This window comes from Pleurodeles waltl, chromosome 4_1, assembly GCF_031143425.1.
Source record: "Pleurodeles waltl isolate 20211129_DDA chromosome 4_1, aPleWal1.hap1.20221129, whole genome shotgun sequence".
Taxonomy (NCBI): Eukaryota; Metazoa; Chordata; class Amphibia; order Caudata; family Salamandridae; genus Pleurodeles; species Pleurodeles waltl.
This window is the reverse complement of record NC_090442.1, coordinates 967,349,586-967,370,351: the sequence shown is the minus strand read 5'-3', so window position 1 is coordinate 967,370,351 and position 20,766 is coordinate 967,349,586. Positions and strand designations below refer to the sequence as shown.

Genomic DNA, 20,766 nt, shown 5'->3' with positions numbered 1-20,766 from the left:
CCCCTTTTTTGGCTCCGTTCCCTTTCCCGCCCTGCCCCCTTTTTCGTGCCGTTTTTCGGCCCCCTCCCACCTGTCCTCTCCTCTCCCACACTTCCCTACTTAATGGCAGCCATACGCAGCTGGCGTGCTGCTGGCCCACCAAAGGCAAGCCATCTGTGCCCGTCCATGTCGTGACCGCGCCCAGTGTCAGAACCCCTGGCTCCCGTCCCCCCCACCACCGCCATGCACGTCTTCGCTATGACGCTGCCACCCTCCGCACCCTCAATACCGCCCGCTCTCCAGCCTGCCTTCAAGCCTCCCCGTGGACCACCCGCGGACCCTTTTCCTGCCGGAACTGCACCGTCACCAGCCTCCACGCCAACGACACACCCACCAAGGCAGGACACAACCATCTCAGATGTATCCTCCTCAACACCAGCTCTGTCCACAAGCATGCAGTAGAGCTATGGAATCTACTCGCCACCCCAGACATCGCCTTCCTGACCGAGACCTGGATGAACCCTTCAGTGCCTGACATCGCCATAGCCATCCCGGACAGCTACAAGATCACCCGCAGGGACTGCTCCAACACACCAGGAGGAGGTATCGCCATCATCCACAAGACCACCCTCACGATCAAGACCAACACCGAAGACACCCTCAGCACCGCCAAACTCCTGCACTTCCATATCCACACTGACCCAAACACCACTCTTCGAGGGACCCTCGTCTACAGGCCCCCAGGCCCACAACAGCAGTTCAGTGACTCCATTACCGACATTATCAGCACGCACGCTCTCACATCCACTGACTACATACTCCTCAGAGACTTAATCTTTCACCTCAACAACACCAACAACAACTCCGCCACCCTGCTCGACAACCTCTCCAACCTCGGCCTCAAACAGCTCATCACAACACCGACCCACTCTGCTGGACACACACTCAACCCTGTTTCCTCCGCCAGCAATCACAACTGTTTCAGCTACACCATGGAACTCCACTGGTCAGACCACCGCTGCATCCACTTCTCCTTCAAGAAACCCACAGCACACCACCACCCACAACGGATCCCCCATCTCAGCTGGAACAAGGTCACCGAAGACCAACTTATCGCGACCCTCTCCCAGACCCACCCATCGACACCACCGATACTGATGCAGTTGCCCGCAACTTGGAGCAATGGGTCAACACCTGTGCCAATACTCTCGCCCCAATCAAGAATCCCTCCAATAGACGCACCAACAGAAGGGCCTTCTCGTTTACCGCCGACCTCTATGAATCTAAGCAAAGCTGCTGAACTCTCGAAAGAAAGTGGCGCCAATATCAGACTCTGGACAACCACACAGCCTTCAAAAATGCCATCCGCATACACCACCAACTCATCCGAGCCGCCAAAAGAACCACCTTCAAAGACCAAATCCACAACAACGCGCACAGCCACAAGGAGCTCTTCAATGTTGTGAAGGAAGTATCCAACCCCAGCTCCAACATCAACGCCATCCCGCCATCCCGAGACCTCTGCGACTCCCTAGCCTCTTACTTCCACTGCAAGATTGCAGACATCCATGACAGCTTCAGCACCCAGATCTCCCCCGGCAACCACCAACACCACAGATTCACCGCCGACCAACCTCCTGATCTCCTGGACCCCCATCAATGACAAAGACACCATAGAAATCATGAACACCATTCACTCCGGCTCTCCATCTGACCCTGCCCTCACCCCATCCTCAACAAAACAAGCTGTGTCATCGCACCCCAACTACGGAAGATCATCAACAGCTCCTTCGAATCTGCCATCTTCCTGGAGAACTGGAAACACGCCGAGATCAACGCCCTCCTCAGCCAGACCCTCTTCAATGTTTACATGGCCCGCTCGCTAACATCGCACGATCCTACAACCTCAACATCATCTCATACGACGAAGACACCCAGCTGATCCTCTCCCTCACCAAGGACTCCGCCAAGACCTACCTCCACGAAGGAATGAAGGCCATCGCCGACTGGATGAAGAGCAGCTGCCTCAAACTCAATTCAGACAAGATGGAAGTCCTAATCTTTGGCTCCACCCCCTCTGCATGGGATGACTCCTGGTGGCCTGCCACTCTCCGAACCGCTCCGACTCCCACAGACCACGTTCACAACCCAGGATTTATCTAAGACCTCTCACTATCCATGACCCAGCAAGTAAACGCCACCTCCTCCTCCTGCTTCAACACCCTCCCCATGCTCCAAAAGATCTACAAATGGATACCCACCGAAACCAGAAGAACAGTCACCCAAGCCCTTGTAAGCAGCAAACTGGACAACGGCAATGCCCTCTAAGCAGGAACCATGGCCAAACTCCAGAAGAGGCTGCAACCATCCAAAACGCCTCATCCTGGACATCCCCCACCACTGCCACGTCACAGACCATGTGAAAGACCTGCACTGGCTCCCAGTCAACAAGAGAATAACCTTCAAACTCCTAACCCATGCTCACAAAGCACTACACATTACTGAACCAGAATACCTCAACAAACGACTCTCCTTCTACACCCCGACCCAGCATCTCCGCTCCACTGACCTCGCAACCGCCCCACGCGTCCGCAGAACTACAACCGGTGGTAGATCATTTTCACACCTCAACACCAAAATGTGGAACACTCTTCCCACCCACCTTTGCCAGACCAAAGACCTCCTTACCTTCAGGAAACTTCTCAAGACCTGGCTGTTCAAGCAGTAGTAGCACCTCCCTCCTTTTCCCCCTCCCCTCCTCAGTGCCTTGAGACCCTCACGGGTGAGTAGTGTGCCTTACAAATCCCCTGATTGATTGATCGATTAGTCAATGCAGACGTCTCTGTCTGTGATCATGTTATGTGAGTGTATCTCGGGATCATCTGTGTCTGTATCGGGGACATCAAATTCGGGGTTGACTCTATCTGGACCAATGTTGGCTTTTGGTAAACTTGTCCTGTCGGCCCTATCAGGTTTGTTGCGGTATCTACAATAGGTACATCTGTATAAATTCTGGGGGATATCCATCTGCAGCATAGGTCTGTATCTGGCTCTGAGTGGATTCAATTGATATCAGGGCTGTAGGATCTATACTAGTGCTTGAGCTTCTCTCGTGCTGCATATGGAGGGGGACGATTCCTCAATAACTGTAAAATGAACTCATCATCAACTGACTCTTCATTGTGTTTCAAAGACTTCCTATTCTCTGTGGGTTTCTGCTCTCTTTCACCTGAAGGGTAAGAATCCCTCTTCTTAGTACTCTTTTTAGTCTCTTGTGTAAGTACAGGAAACAGCTTAATTCCCTGAAAAGTTTCAGTTCTCAAAAAGTTCTTATCACTATCCCAGCTAGCTTCTGCTAGTGTCTTCTCAGCCTTACTCACCCTTCTCTCAAATTTCAGTTGCTGTTGCTGTCGCTGTCTAGACACTCGTTCCCAAATTGCTAAAGCTTTGAACTGTGCTGGTCTCAGAGGAGGTTTCAAATCATACAGTAGCCTCCTCAAATTCTCTAAAATCCTCAAATTAATTGTTCCATGGGCAGAAAATGCTAACCTCCCATCTTTCTGCGTCTCTTTGCACCATTGTTTCAGCCAAAGGCATGTCGCAGCAACTTGCTCTTCAAATACAATATAGGTGGGTGTACCTTCTGGTGGAATAAACATATCTCCCCTTAGGGCACTCTTTAAAGCTTTGAAAAATTAAATTTCTGTAATTTACGCTAATTTCAATCAAATCCAGGAAGTGACTTTCAATCCCCAAATCCTTTTTGTTGACCTTCTCAACCAATTACGCTTCACGGTTGTCCACCAATCCGTTTGCTACCCTTCTCACTAACCGACCTATCCCAGCGTGACTCAAATGACATCACACTCACACGTACAGTTGCTGACAAAGTCTTCTCAATCAAATCAAATTCACACAAAACGAATGCAAAATATTGCGAGCACTAAGTAAAAACCAAAACCCAATTTGTCTGTTTACTACAGGTAGAGTAACACAATTGCTTCAGAAACCTTGCTCATTTTTCACTGGTGGCCTTTTGCTCTAATAGCAACTCTTTCTATCTTAGTTTCCCTGATTCGCAAGCAAAACTGACCCGAACATTTCACTCTCTACTGGTCATTGGGTCTGTCCTGGTGCACATAGAACTCACCAAATCCCAGTCAAAAAAAACCTTTCACTTACTTTAACACACACACTTGAGTTTGTCAACTTCGCCTGTTTGACCTATTAAACCAGAAAAATTGCAACAATAAACCAAGTGTCTTATATCCTTTTCAATTCTCCAGAGTCTTAGATCACGCAAGGTCCATATACCAACAACCACATGTAAAATTTTGAGCATAATGCGCCACACACATGTGAAGTTCGACAACTTCCCTACTCTCGCACTTTGGAGTATGCAAACTCCTTCAACAACTTCTTTTGGAGTATGCAAACTCTCTAAACAACCTCATTTGGAGTACGCAGACTCCCTAAACTCTCTCAAACATCACAGTTCACCTACGATTTGCATATGCTGTGCGAGCGTAAAACCTATTTTATTCACTCTGTCACTAGAACGCTAAGAACATCCTCAAACAAGCATTGGCAAGGTCCGAAGGTTCGGGGAAAGTCACTGTAGTTTCGTAGGGAGACATTTTCTCTCCACTTTATATCATCGAATCTGGAAATAGTAATTTTCACTTTCAATTTCTCTTACCAAATCTGCGAATCATTTTGATCTCTTAAGGAGACTACCCATCAAACTCTCTTAATATTTCTAAAGGAAGAAAAGGACCTTCTAAACAAATAGTCCTACCAAAGACATAACCTTTCTTTTATGATGGCCTCCTGCTGAGTTGTCACCTTGTGGAAAACTCTCCTACTCTGCTGTCATTTCTTGAAAGCAAAAAGGATCTTATAATAGGCTCTTAGGAAGACTGACAATGTACCGAGCCTTACGATGGGCTCTTAAGCTCTAACCATCCTACTCTGCTACCATTTCTGTTAGCGCATCTGACCTTATTTGGTTTCTTATCTTTAATTTATAAGGGGACACCTTAGAGGTTTGATGGACCTTTTCACTGCGCTTAGAGTAATTCCCACCATAAATCCCACATACAACACAAATCATCAACAATATCAATCTACAATATTAATAACCTGTGGAGTCAGTAATCTCATGCACCATGACCCCTTTGGCCATGAATAACCACACCTTATGTAAAAGTTAGAATGTTTATTTCCCTATATGAACAATGCTAATGTCACATAAATGAGTCTCAAAACCAAACGGTACACATATCAAAACCACACTGGTTGAGTAAATCTTCTAAAGAATCTTAATTTCACTAACACATTAATCACTAAACATTCAAGAGATACAGTACAGATCAATAGCAAGAATAACTGCACAATAGAAATAACATACATCTGGGCTCAACAACTGAGCAACATAAATTATTTGTTAATAAGAACTTGTTAACATGTCAGGATTTCCCTTCCTAACCTTCTGATTAGAATAGCATGTTTGGGCTTCATGCAAAACAACATAAATTTGAAAAAACCTCTAACTATGGCTCTATCAAAATAGCAGTTGGTACCTGGAAACCAAAGACAACCGTACAACAAGAACATTAGCATGTTGTTATACCTCTCCTCACATGGATCAGCAAACTGCGATTATCTTCGTCAGTTGGACATATGTTCGGTGAAGATCAGCAAAAGGCCAATAAATGGAATGGTTCAGAAAGATGGACTCTATGCTATCTGAACCATTAAGAAGCAGTATCTAAGGGATCATTATTCAGCATCAGAAGTTAAGCAATAAAGTTAAAGATAGAAATAAATCATCAGGAACTGTTCAGTTCCTCAGACAGGATTGAAATGAACGTGAAAATGAGAATGATCAAAATGGTCGCTTCTCCTGTGTGCACTCGGGCTAAGTCAAAATCATCTAAAGAACTTCCCATGTTGCCATTGGTCAAAGAATCATACATTTACAATTAGTCTGATAGAATATAAACTGAAAATCTGAGATATAACTAAACTTTCATATGTGGATGATTGGCTCCTCTTCTCCTGATCCCGCTGTCAGGCTCGTCAGATAACAATTTTTATATCTGCCCGTACTCCAGTCAGTGCATCCATTGTTAGCTCCTGGGAACATCGCTGTCTCACACACTAAACTATACAATGTTTCTACTACTAGTATAAGACATTCTAGCAAACAGTTCTCATGAGAACAGTTAAAATATCTTCTAACGTTCGGTCAATTCGATGAAAAACAATACTTGTACTTTTCTTCAGGAGTACATTTCTCATGATTTATTAGAACAGTGCATCTTAATGTGAGGCTGTGCAAAACTAGGGCCAAACCTCGCTAACTTAGGTCTATAATTAATAAAGCAATTATATAATGCAAGATCATTAATATAACACATTACCATAATAACCTAAATATAGGCATTTCCATTACTATTTATATGCATTTAATAAGGACAATTATGATTAATGGCGGCCACTCAAGTGGGCACATTTTCTAAGTTGCACATTATTTTCTATGCTGAGTCAAATTCTATGCAGATTCATAATTCAAAATACATGACTATTGATTAGTCATAATTCAGCATTCACAGTCATTGTTTTTATCCATCCTTGGCAATCAAGCGTTCAGAGCAATGTTAAACACTTGGAATCGTAGCTCTAAAACGGGCAGCTTCTCCCCTGCTGTGAAGTAGATATGTCTGACTTTTGAGCTATAAAGAAATTATTGGAACTGCACACATCCAATGCTAAGGCTGTTGGCCACTTGAGGTTCCGGAAAGCATAGGAGATCATGATCAACACCACACCTGTTAAAACTACACAATCGTTGTCTTTAGAAAAAGGACATATCCTATCTGGGATATTAAATGACCTTCGCCATTTAACTTAAGTAAATCCTGAATTGGAGCAAGTGCAATTCGTTTTCTCTGACCCTTTTTTATGTTCCCCCTGTAATCGTCTCTATTACTGTTGATAACACAGTCTGATGCAGTGAGAAGCTAACTATAGAAGGGTATGGATCAGCCAAAACGTACAAGTTACTTACCTTTAGTAACAAAATATCTGGTAGAGACATATTCTAGTTGCAGATTCCTTACCTTAGAATTTCCCCCAGGCGTTAGACTGGACCCGGAGATTTTTCTTCAAGCAATACCGTTTGCTCGTCGGTAGGTAGCGTCGATTGAATGAGCAGGGGGTTGCTTCTTGGCCAAAGCGTAACACATCTTGATGCAAAGAAGTACCCATCGAGAGACGGTATGTTTTTGCACTGCCTTCCTTTTCTTTGCACCCACATACCCAACAAAGAGTTGATCATCCACCCAGAATCTTTAGTTGGCTGAATGATGGAGGCATGGCCAGTGGGGCAGACTCGAAAGGTTGGGAGTAGCCCTTTCGAACGATCTACAACATCCACCTGTCTGTAGTGATGATTCCCAGTGGGGCAGGTGATGGTCAATCCTGCTTCCAACTGGATGGGATGAGATGACTGACTAGGAGGGTTTGTAGGCTGCAGCAGGGGCAGAGGTGGACTGGTTCCCTGTCCCACGTCCACGTGGGATTCCTCATCTCTGGCCACGTAGCGGCTGAACAGCCTGGGTGGCAAGATGGCTGGGCGGGGACACAACAGGGAGCCCCTTCCGTGGCCACGAAAGGGGCAAAAAGCGGACTGCTGGGGGTGAGGGGCAGTGGAAAGACCAAGGGACTGGGCCCAGGAATCCTTGAATCTCTCCAAGGCCGAGTCCGCTTTGTCTCCAAAGAGACAGCAGCCGTCAAAGGGCATGTCCATGAGAGACTGTTGGACATCCCCAGAAAAACCAGAAGTACGCACAGGTGTGGTGTCTCAAGGCCACTGTCATAGCAACCGATCTGCCCAGAGAGTCGGTCGTGTCCAGCCCACATCGAATTGTGAACTTCGCCACATCACTCCCATTGTTGACAGCTTGAGAGACGATAGCACGGGCCTCCTCCGGTATCTGCAGCAGGACTTGCACAACAGTATCCCACAGAGAGTGGGTATAATGACCTAAAAGGCATGCAGTGTACCCGGACCGCAGCGCGAGACTAGAGGAAGAAAACAACTTCTTCCCAAATTGTTCCAGCCTTTTTGATTCCACATATGGGGGTGAGGAAGGGAATGCGCCTGAGGAAGAGGACGCCTGGATGACAAGACTCTCATGTGTGGGGTGTTGGGACAGGAATTTAGGGTCGTTCGGATCGGGCTGATGGTGGCGTCCGCTAGTCCTATTGACAGGAGCCCCTATGTTGGGTTTGGACTAAGTACCCAAAAGGACATTGGTGAGGGCTTCATTGAAAGGTAAAAGGGGCTTAGATGTGGAAGCCCCTGGCTGAAGCACCTCCGTCAGGAGGTTGGACCTGACCTTTACAGTAGTTAGCTCAAGGCCAAGAACCTTGGCTGCCCTACTGACCACCATACTATAAGCATGACAATGTCTGAAGAAGTGTCTAGTCCACTGGCGTTACCCAATTCCTGTGCCCAGTCCAAAGATGGGTCATCCTGGTATTCATAAGGGTCCAGGGACCCCTCCAATCTGTCCCTGAATTCGTATCCATAGGAAAAAGGGTCCTATTCTTCAGGGACAAGGATCGGGTCGACATCAATAGTGGGCACTACCGACGTCGGGAGCATCCATAATCGACTCGGCACCGGGGAAGGTCTCAGTGGTGCGACCAGCGCTGGTGCATATCTGCGTGCAGATCAGACGGGGACCTCGGTGGCCGGAGCCAAAGCAGCCAGCGCAGAACCCGAAGGCCCCTCAACCAAACCCCTTGGGCCCAAAGGCACTGTATCAGGGTCGGTCCACCCAAAGATGAGGCGCATGGCCTCATAGAATTACTTAAGCTGGGCGGGGGTCACTGGGGTTCCCAGAAACTCAGGGAAGCGCGGAGCAGACCCAGAAGCAGGCTCTGAGGACAGAGGCCTTGAACATCAACGTTCTTCCTGCGTTGCATCAGCCGAGTGACGGGGCGAAGTCGAAGTGCGATGAGACCGCTTCGACGACTTCTTCTTACCTGCACCTGAAGATTTTGAGGAAGACGAGTGGTGATGGCTCTGCGAACGGTCTTGAGACCTTCCTCAAGAGCGAGACCGGTACCTACCCGGAGTCGGGCACCGAGCCACCATGAACTTGAGGGACCGCTCCATCAAGGCCTTCGGTGCATGGCCCGGCACTCGGAGCACGACTTCGGGTCAAGGTTGTGCTCCAGACACCACAGACAAACCCGATGCGGATCCGTCACCGACATCATGCGTTGACAGTCCTCGCAAGGCTTGAACCCCGTCTTCGGGGACATCCTCGATGCACCAAAAACTCACTTGAAAGCTCGACAAAGCAGTCAAAATCGTTCAAAAAGAGACCAGGATAGCTCTCTCCGGATCAGCGAGTGGTGCTAAAAGAAAAGAACTGGCGTCACTGCGCTGAAGCGGTGTCTATATACTACTCCTGATGTTACTACGGTGACTAAGATGCCAATGACGCATGGGGAGTCGACCGATGCCACCTACCGACGCATAAGGGTATTGCTCGAAGAAAAATCTCTGGATCCAGTCTGACGCCTGGGGGAAATTGTAAGGAAAGGAGTCTGCAAATAGAAGTCTCTAGCAGATATACATTTTCCGGAGCTGACCAACTAGTTATTGAAGGCATTCCAGAGACACTGCCATAGCTGTATTTCCTGTTTGTTTCTTCAGTCACAGACTGACACATGTAGGGGCAGACAGTGGCAATCATTGCCAACCGCACTTCTCCCCTTTGTCTTGGGAGATTTCAAGACCAATATCTACCACTATTATTTGAAAATTAAGGAAGGGGAAAAACGGTCTGCAAAGGAATTCATGGCATAGGGTGAATGTGAAAGAATAGCCGTCACAGTCAGTGGTGCTGATGGCTAAGTGATGGGGCTGTCACAGGTTATATGGACGAAACCAAAAACAATTGTTACTAGCTAGTGACAGCAGTCATGAGAGCAGGTTTGGTGGCTTACACATGATTAAGTTCCCACTCAAAATGTTCTTAATGTATATATAGCATTGTAAGTTATTGGATCTGCCAACATACCTAAAGTGAGAGAAAAGAAAAATATCAGTCTTGCATGGCATACTCGACTTACTTTATAAAACATTTCGAGTAATTTAAAACCAGTGTTAATTCAAATTTAGACATCTCCCTTTGTCTGGTGTGTTATACCTGTGTGCGGGTGCTATATCTTGTTACTGAACCTTTAGGTCTGCGCCATTTTTCCAAAATGATAAAGCCTTGCCTGGATGTGTTTTTAAATCGCAGTCAGTGCTTGTAATTGTGGGTGGGTGCTGCTCAAAGAACTAATATCACCACACGTCTTAACAATTGGAGTTAAGTCTTCCTTGAAGTCAGACACTCCTCCCCTAACCCTAAAAACTGTGTCCCCTGAAAGTATTTTCCCACAAACCATTTGAATAGGTATTCCCCCTACTTTGGTAAATAATTTTGAAGCTTTTCAACTTCCTTCTCTCATAGCCTCTTAATGATTTTCAGCAATGTCTCATGTCAGTACAGTGAGTTTTTCATCATGGCAGTTTTTGAAGCGTAGGCAACTCATCCCTTCCACATCAGTGAGTGAAAGAGAAAAAAAAGTAAATTGGATACATGACTTACAAACAGAAAAGAATAACTAATCAAGAATGCAATTGCGCGTAGGACTACTCGTGGTGAATGTTTCTTCCTTGTGTGTTTTTTTGTCTCTGGATGTGATGCAAAATGTTCTTCTTGAATAAACACGTTACTAACACTTGAATCATTCAAGTGAACTAACAGGGTAAAATAAACTCAAACAGCACACAAAAGGCAGTAGCAACCTCATCAAATGTAGTCTGAACATAAATGGATGATTTCTAAAAATGACATAATCATTTGGTTATGAAAGCAAATGCACGCCCCGATAATCATGACTTGTACTCTACCTTTTTCTGTGGTTTGGTATTGTTTGTGTTCTAATCAGCTGTCTCAAATTGTCGCAGCAGGCCATTATGGGTCAATGATGAATATTTGCTGTAGTGTAAAGGACATTGTATTTGACATTGTTCTTTGCACTTGCACTTTGGATCTCCTTCTGAATGAAAACAATTCACAGTTTTTGTTGCTGTAGCATGCGGTGTATAACGAAACGGTGAAACATATGGCCTTTTGAATCGTGTAGGTTTTAGATTTTATACATGTTTGATTTTGAGATTATATCACTCAGTAACTGCCACATTGCCATTATACCTGCTGAACAATAGGTTTTAAAACCTACCTATACACTGTCAGGTGAGATTAGAAACGCCCATTGCACTGTCTTCTGTGTTGCAAGGAGCTCCAGGCGAGGTGGTGTTGAGTTTTTATGCAAAGGTAATTTTTTGCAACCTAGCACTTGTTTTGTGGCCATTTGTGCGAGGTCACAAGTGTGCTGCCCAGGGTTCACGCTTTGTCTAGCTGTCAGGAACAAGTGCCATAGGTGAGCCTTTCAATTTGAAACCCACACCACGTTTTCACTTCTAGATTTAGTTTCTACACCTTTGTAGTCCTACTTAACTTGTTGTTTTATGCGATTGCCTTGTTCTTCTATACTGAAAGGGAACCTTTGCAGGTTCCCGCATTAGCCTTATTGTACGGTCACTCCTTGCTAGGAGTTTATGTCACATTTCACACTAAATCCGAAGGAAATACTCTATTGTGGGATGAACATTAATGCACAGATTTTCTTCCTGTTTTTTTTTTTATGTAGTGCAACTTCATTTTGCATATTCTTTACACTAACTTACCACCAACCTTCAAGTGTTCAATAATAAAATAACACAGTTGAATTGGCATACGACCATGACCTCTAAGTCAAAGTAAGATGAAAAATGTGTTAATATTGTGCAAAAAAGATCTTGGAATACAACATCTATTACGAGCACACGGCTTTCCTATGTGAAAGTGGTGCAAAAGTAGGGGGTATGTTAGCTCTTTTATCAAAGCCCCATAGAATGTTATTGTCCCAATGTCCCAATGTCTGGTGGGATGGAGTTATATTCTTGATATTGACATTCATCTCAATAAGTAGCCAGTTTCTACTCAGGGCTGGGGCTTCCCAAAATCATTGACTTTGTGCATGATTGAAGCTATTATAAAAGGTTTTCTGTGCTTCTAAAGGAGAGTTAAGGATAGACGATTGATGATGGAACATTTGTGTGCCCTAGGCCAAACTGACAGCTGCCCGAATGCCAGCTTTGAGGAGTCCTATATTGGAATTTTGGATTTCATATACGTTGAGGGTCCTCATAGTTAAATTTCAACAGTACATACAATTGGATTCCTAGCTTATAATCTTAACCTGGGATGTAAGGTTCAATTCCGTGAATTCCGCTTAGTTATATGAGCTATAATTTTGTCCTGTAGCCCCTCTTTTGATATGTGCTGAAGTTATGGTAAGGGTTTTGCCCAAAAAGATGACTAGAGATCAATTGAATGGTTATAGCTTAATACCGTTTGTGAGATGAGTTAGTTTGAACCCAGGGTTGGAAAATGGGTAGCCTGTCAGCCTTTGAGTGGTCTTTCCCCAATCTTTCTACCTACTTGCCTCATATTTTTGCTGTATCTTTTTGTTGACCTTAGGACACTAAGCATTTGACCACTAGTTGTGCCACCCACACAAGTAGCCTTTCAATCTTGTCTGAAGCCTGCCATTGCAGGGCTTGTGTGTGCAGTTCAATGCTACTTCAATTGGCATTTAAAACTACTTGGAAAGCCTTAAGCTCGCCTTTTACTACAGAGTGACTCCAAGGGATTGCTGCTTTGGGCCCTGTTCATCTGCAGTCTCAGGGACATCAGAGACTGCCTTCAATCAGCACTTGGACTCTGTCTGCTGTGGGGACTGCTCTGCCAAGTGGTGCCAATCCAGTCTTGTGCCCTTGGAAGTGTGTATCTGTGCCGCAACCCCTGAAAACCAATGCATTGCTGACGTTGCAGCAATTGGAACCGCTGCATTCCTCCTTGATGCTGATACATCGCTGCTGAGGATGAGGACTTCCCATTGCTGACTGCTCCGGATGGATGTATCGCCACAAGCCACGGAGTATGACAGCTATGCAGCTTGACAACGATGTATCACCTTCATCACAAAGGGTTCCACTCCAAATCTCAAGGACATCTCATCGACAGCTTCGCAGCTTAATGACAATGCATCCCTTGGCTGCACAGATTGGATCTGATGCATCACCTTCACATTGCTCTTCAATGTTAACGCCGCCTTCCAGCCAAGGTACTTTCTAAGCAGGCCCTTTGTGGGTTATGTAGCCGGCCTGCCTTCCATCGCAGTTGGGCCTGAACTTTGGATTTACCCCGGTCTAACACGACCTCAAGTAACCTCTAAGCACCATTGACTTCTAAATACTACTTTTGATTTATACTTCATAACTCCACTTTTACTTATTGGATTTTTGTCATTTTGGTCATGTTTCACTGATAAAAATACAATCCGTTTCTCTAACACTGTGTGAAGTATTTTTGTGGGGTATTCATTGTGTTACTGAGTGTGCGTTGCACAAATACTTTACACATTGCCTCTTTAGATAAGCCTTACTGTTCTGTGCCAAGCTACCAGCGGGTGAGCACAGGTTATCTCCAAGTGTGTGTCTAACTTACCCTTGCTAGAGTGGAAGTTCCTTCTTGTACAGACTTCATACTCTGACAACCAGAAACCTCAGTTCTAAGATTGGGGGCAAGAGAACCTCTGTTTTAAGAGGGTTGAGTTTGGGTGCTTAAGTGGCATTAAGGGTTGAATGTGATCAAGTACTTGTACTATGATTTCTATATCTTTAAGGGAGGAAATGTTCAGGTAGATGTAGTTGTCATCTGCAGAAACAAGATATGTCATATTAGAGCAGTTGAAATTGGAGGACGAAGGCTCAATATGAAGGTTGATTAGGGCAGGAGCGAAAACAAAAATTGGGAGCACCCTACTGAATTGTCAGAGGGTCAACAAGAGGATGAGGAACCTACGAGAACAGCAGCATTCAATTTCATCCTCTCTTCAAGGATAAAGTTTGGATTCAAACTACATTTTCTTTGTACAGATGCAAACAGTAATGGTTTTGTCTTGGATCACTCCTACCTGTTTGACTTGTATGCTCTGTATATTTTAAAATCTGTGAATGCACAGGTGTGTATGCATTTAAGTTTCTTAGTGAATATTAAAGCTAGGTCCTTTAAGACAATTTTTATATCTATTCTGTCTTTTTATGATACGCAGGTGATTAGTATTACATATTTTGCATATGACCTGGAAGCAACATTTTCTTTTTTCTTATGTCCCTTCACCTGTAGTTTACGCCTCTTTGGCTCCCTTCTGTACTTTCTCCCTCTGCTTCCTTCAGATTGCTAAGATTCACATTCACCAAATTATTTTCAAATGTTAGTACTCAGATCATATTGGCCTGCCTAACAGTGTGATCTTAATTGTGCGTGAATTAGACTGGTCAACTCATTTTTCAAAATATCAGTCATTGATTCTTTTTCTTTACCAATTATATAAACGTTATGTACCTGCAGATTTCCCTGATGGTTCAGTCACTTCAGCCAATCTATTTAATGTGAAGTGAGAAGAGAATGCAAATATCCATCTGTTAAACAGGAAAATGTCTCACAGCTCCATCTCTAAAATAAATGGCATAGAGGACATCCAACTACTTCATCTTCACCACTTCTATGTGTCTACCATCCTCCTTTTGGCTGTCTTTAAGTGGCAAGAAAAATGTTTTTTTTTCTCCATAAAAATTCACTTGCACTAACTCTCTACAAATCCCTTGCTCTATCTTTGCTCACTCTCTGGAATTTAATCCCCACTCAAATCACCTAGAGCCATTAGTGACTCTAAACTAAAAGTTAACATCTAGGAGTCATATGGAACTTTGATGGAAGTTTGCTCTGACACCATAATACTGTTGTACGTTGGTGCATGATTATCATAGCATTTCCTTTGTGGAAGTGAATTTGTCTGCCCGCCGTTTGAGCAATTCCGGACCATTCACTCTTATCATGGAGATTGGATGAAGTCAGTTCACAATATATATTTCAAATGCTACGATTAATCTCTGGTATCAGCTATTAGCATGTTATAATGAAGTATGTTGATAAGGTGTATACTTGGGAGTTAACTTTCAAATATTCTTTGTGAAACAATGCCCCTTCTGTGCAAAACCATTTTTGCTGAATTTGTTGCTAGTTTTCATACTCTGCACACTGGAGCATGGCTGTCCAGTGCACATAAAATGTGTTGTGACCCCTAAAACTTGTAGAAGTTTGCTCATCCCGAATTGTCTTATTTTAAGTTTCTATAAGGCCATGCTGTATGGCGCAGAAAGGCACCCATGACGTGAAAAGCTAAATATTACTTGTGGACTGCAGCATGTATTGTGACATCCAGTGATGTGACACAGGAAAACATGGATTCAGGACTATCACTGTAGCGGGACTGCTGCAGTGTACCTCCTGCAGTGTCACCTGTTAAATTAACCATTTTAACTGGCAAAACCCTCCCTTTAAATGCTGGTTGGCCTTCAGGTCCCCCACATATTATGGGGGGTTAATAGTTAAAAGTGGGATATGCATAAAATTAGTGATACCATGTCTCTATAATGACATGACCCAAAACACTATTTTCACAGTGGATTACCTGTCCTATGTAAAAAATAAAAAAATAAAAAATACTGATAATGGGACAAGCTAGATTCAATCCAACAAGTGTTGTCAGATTTTTAATACATAGTAGGGAGCATAAACTTATAGAAAGGATTATTTTTTCATGCCTGAATTATCAGAAGTCTAGTTAACGTAATAGATTTAAAAGAGGTGTCAAATGCCTCGCAGGAACAAAAAAGGCTGACTTGAATGGGATGGGCAGAGATGACTCTTCTGAACTCAACAGAATGTTCAGGCTGTGAACATGGGGGCTGTGGGCACTCTGTTGACCCCACACTGTGAAATCATGCTTGATAGGCCTGTTGATCTACATGCAACACATGGAGTGCAGTTGAAAGGGAGAGAATAAGAATATGCCAAGACAATTCTTTGCATCCCCTGCCTTATACCCTGCTTGTGTCCTTCCAGTCTCCTGTCTCTGGGTTTGTCTGAGGTGCAGTGCCTGCTTCAAACTGGTTTTTAATGTTGAATGTGGGAGGACACTAGTGATTTTTCTATGACACTCCAACACACACACACCGATCCCCAGAACTCATTTTTGTGAGGCCGTTTTTTTTTCATCTTGAAAATGTCTAGGCACATGACATTTTGGGTTTGTTTCCAGTGAGGCAAACATGAACTACTGAAAAAAGTGGATAGGGTTGCCTTTGGGAGCTTTTACCCCATTAGTTAGGCAGTGCTCAGGAGTCAGGCCAACTCACAAGCTAGTGCCAGGCATTAATTTAACACTTCAAGACACACCATCAGAACCCTGCTGGACTTGTAAAAGGATGCCAGGAAGACTGGACCTGCTGCATTTAGCATTTCTGATCTGTAAGAAGGACCTGAAGAGCTCTAAATCGAAAGGCAGAAAGATATCAAAGGTTTATAAGGGTCATCACCTGGGTGGTAAAAATAACAAAAAGCTGAAGAGGATTATATATGTGAAGAATCTCAGTTAAGCAGTGGCAACTGGACCTGCACTGGATTTTTTGGGTTACTTTCCGAGAGACTCTAAGTGCTTTGGCTGTGGTTCATGGGGGCCTTAGAATTGTACTTTCGTGGTTGTTTTCAGCACCAAAAGACATTTGGGTACTTTTTCAAAGCTTAGGTTCTATATTTAAGGGGACCAAAAGTGAACAGTATTTGGCTGGCAGTTCCAGGGCATCACACTGAATTTCGTGTTTTGTCCTTTTCAGATTGGGACTTAGAAATGTTTGTTTTAATTTTCGTACTTACAGGCTTTAGCGGGCTCAATCTACTTGCTACATCCATCATGGGATCCATCGTAGACAGCGAGAAATCCCACCTTAATCCCAAACTGCTGGGACCAATAGTTGTTTGCGCTTTTTGGCAGCATTTTCACTCAAAGCTTTAAAAATTTATATCTCTGGTTCCCTTTATTCGATTTTGTTGTTTTGTTGTCGTTTTGCATATTACATATTTTTCTATTTTTATAAATTGAAGTGAGATTTTATTGTGTTCTGTTTTTGACTTTTTAACTGTCTGTTTTGGTACTTTTCAACATTATGTTCAGTCAAGCCTGTCTGCTCTGTGCCGCAGCTAACACAGCTCAGTTATAAATTAGTGGAACCTGTGGCTGGACTTAACAATTTAGTAATTTTATTCCTTGTGGTGGACAACCATCGACCCCAGTTAATATTTCACTTTCTCGCAATCTTATATTTTCATTTTATAGCTCTAGATACACGAATGTAAACATCACTTAATATAAAACATGAACCTTGTTAGTTTTCAAGCATATTTGTCATTTAGCAATGCTTATACCAATTTATCTCTTGTTGGTGGTTTAGAAAATAAAGCATGCTTTGTTCACTGTAAAACTGGTTTGTCCTTTAACAATATTATTTCTTTCCCTTGATGTGTTTTACAAGCACAACGAAAAATCAATCTTTTATTAGCACTAATTCATTATTCTTTGTAGATCTTCTCTTTCTAACATGAAGTATTTTCTCTTTGATTTTCTCAATGTCTGTAGGACCTCTTACAAAATAATACATTTATTTAATACAGTTATACTATACACTTCTGCTGATTTTTATGTAAAATCATGCAAACGTTTCATCAAAGTTGCAAATATGATATCCAAACTATTATTAAATTACATATACATTTTGAACTGATTCAAGGAACATTCATGTGTAATGTTATGGCATATATTTTTATATATTTATTTACTTGCACTTTTATATGACTTGAACAATAGCACACTGTAAGAAACTGGGTTTCTGTTTGAGGAAGGTGGAACCCTTCTCAAGCAGCAACCACAATTCTTCTCAGGGTCAATTCACCCACAAGTAAACATTAAATCAACCTGTGTTCAACCCTCAGGTAGCTTGGCACAGAGCATTCAGGCTTAACTCAGAGCCAATGTGTAAAGGATTTGTGCCACTCTTCAAACAGTAACACTGCAAAATCACACCACAAAAGGATCCCACACCAGTTTAAAACAGAGTAAAAATTAATAAATAAAACACGACTAATGCATAAAAAATCCTACCAGTAGATCCAAAGTTATACATTTTCAAAAATGCCAGTGTAAAATAGCACTAAAAGGCACAAAGAGCAAACTACGTTCATCTGGTCATGTGAAACCAGAAGAAAGTCACTAGTTGAAGCCGATTGTGATGGAGTGCGGGTTGGGGGCAGGAACCAGGTTAGTCTAGATGAAAAGTTACCTTCTTAGCCCTGTGCTGATAGTCCAGTTTGTAGTGGAGGGGACCTTGAGGAGCAGAAAAGCTTTATGGATGGTCGTCATTGTACTGTAAAGACCAGGCCAGGCATCGCGCGTGCTTGTCGCGGTAGTGTGACCATCCTTATGTGTTCGTTGACGGTCAGGCAATGTCACTCCATGAAAGCTGTCCATGCTGTAGTGCAAAGGGTCAGACTGACGGAACTTCCTGTTGCCTGGCTGTATGAGTGACCAGGATTCAGCAGCATTGGGCCTGTTTGTGGTTGCGAAGAGCCAAAAATCTGCACTTCAGCCTCTCTGATGCACATCAAGGGTCCAGGTTCTGGGAGGCAACACATATCAGGGGCTTGCTCCAGCTGGATCTGGGTGCTGATGCAGGTGATTGGGAGACTGTTATGTCCCTGTGGCTCAGAACAGGCAGCCAGCAGACCAGCTCTTGGAGTCACTCTAGGTGTCCTGGGTTCAAGAGGGGCAGGTCCATTTCTTCTCACCCAGGCAAAAGGACAACGGGTCAGCACAGCAAGGCAGTAGTCCAGCAGGGTAGCAGTCTAGCAGTGTGGCAATTGTTCAGCAGCACAGCAGTCCTTCTTCCTAGCAGAGTATCCACAGGCCCTGAATTCTACTGAGGAAATTGTGCCTGAGGTCCAGTATTTATACCCAGTTGTACCCTTTAAATGGGGGAACAGCTTCTAGATGTTTCCTTCTGAAATCCCCAGGCATTCTGTCTGTCCTGGATTCAGACTAACTGAAGACAGGACACAGTCTATTCAAGTGTAAGTACAGCTTTGCCCAGCTTCTCCCTCCTATCCCTAAACTCCCTATTGTGTGCGGCTGCCTAGGGGGAATACACAAGTCTCAACTGCCAGCTACACCCAGTCATGTGACCAGAGACAGGCTAGAGGCACTAAATGGCTAAGGAAGGAAAATGTTAGCTTCTTAAAAGTCACATTTTCAAAACTGTAATTTAAATTCTGACTTCACCATAAATTAAGATTTTTGATTACAATCCAAAGACACCAAACATTAAATAGTATCTGCTGTCATTTGGAAATTACAGGATATTAAATGTAATAAGGTAATTCCAATGTTAGTCTATGGGAGAGGTAGGCCTTTCAGTAGTGAAAAACTTATTTATGACATTTTCACTACTAGGACATGTAAAACGTAAAAGTACATGTCCAACTCTTCTTAAATACATGGCACCCTGCCTTCTTGGCTGTCCAGGGTCTACCCTAGGGGTGACTTATATGTATTAAATGGAAGGTTTGAGTCTGGCAAAAAGGTTAATTTTGACAGATCGACTTGGCAGCTAAACTGCACACACTGGCTGCAATGGCAGGCCTGAGACATGTTTAAAGGGCTACTGAAGTGGGTGGCACAATCAGCGCTGCAGGACTACTGGTTTGCATTTAATTTACAGGCCCTGTGCACATGTAGTGCCACTTTAATAGGTGCTTATAAGTAAATTAAATATGCAGATTGGGGATAAGCCAATAATGCATGTTTTAAAAGAGTGAGTACATGCACATCATTAGCCCTGGCTAGCAGTGGTAAAGTGCAGAGAGTCCCAAAACCAGCAACAATTAGATCAGCAAAAATAGAGGTGGGAGGCAATAAGTTTGGGGAAGACCATCCTAAGACGCATCCTAACACACACTATGATTAAACATCTTCTAGTCATTGAGGTCACCCCAGAGATAATAGGAATTGTTAGAAGAGAGTAGAGAAGAGGAACTTGCCAGATACAGAGTGGCAAGATAATCCACCCCCAAAATAACCCTGCTGGAATTCAGAAGGTTGATGACCAATGAAGATATTGTTACATTTTATACTATCGTAGAGGTCAAATGTCAGGCTCTGTCTTCTGACAAACTACTGCTTATTTTTGTTAATGGCGACTGGTGTTTACTTTTCTTTTTTTTAAATTGGTTATTTACATTTTCGTATTGTGCATCAACTTTTGATAGTTACCATGAAAGTTTACTAATTATGTTAATTATCTGATACATAATGAAGCAGGATCATATTGCAGTTGAATATAATAACATGGTGGACTCAAACAAGATAAGGCCTTCAACTATACACTCGTATGTTTTAGTGCCGGACAAAGAAAGGTGGATGGTGTGAAAGGGGAAAGAGGTGGAAGGAAGGAATGGGGTGAATGTGGTAATATGGGTAGCTTGTAGCCTACATCTAGCCCAGTCTATATACATTTGAAAGGATATTTGTAGTTGCGAGGGGACTGAATGCCCAATCGATCTGGTGTCTCATCATTTAGTATACCTCAGGCCCCAATCAGTAATACCTTGTCAGGCAGGGCAGAGGATGTCTGTGCCATGTCCTCTTGAATAG

At 43.6% G+C, this 20,766-nt stretch overlaps 1 protein-coding gene across 5 annotated transcripts in view; it reads left to right on the top strand.

Moving 5' to 3' along the window:
- Positions 1–20,766, top strand: part of TBC1D22A (TBC1 domain family member 22A) — a 1,763,002-nt gene that overhangs the window by 1,480,013 nt on the left and 262,223 nt on the right. The window lies entirely within an intron of this gene.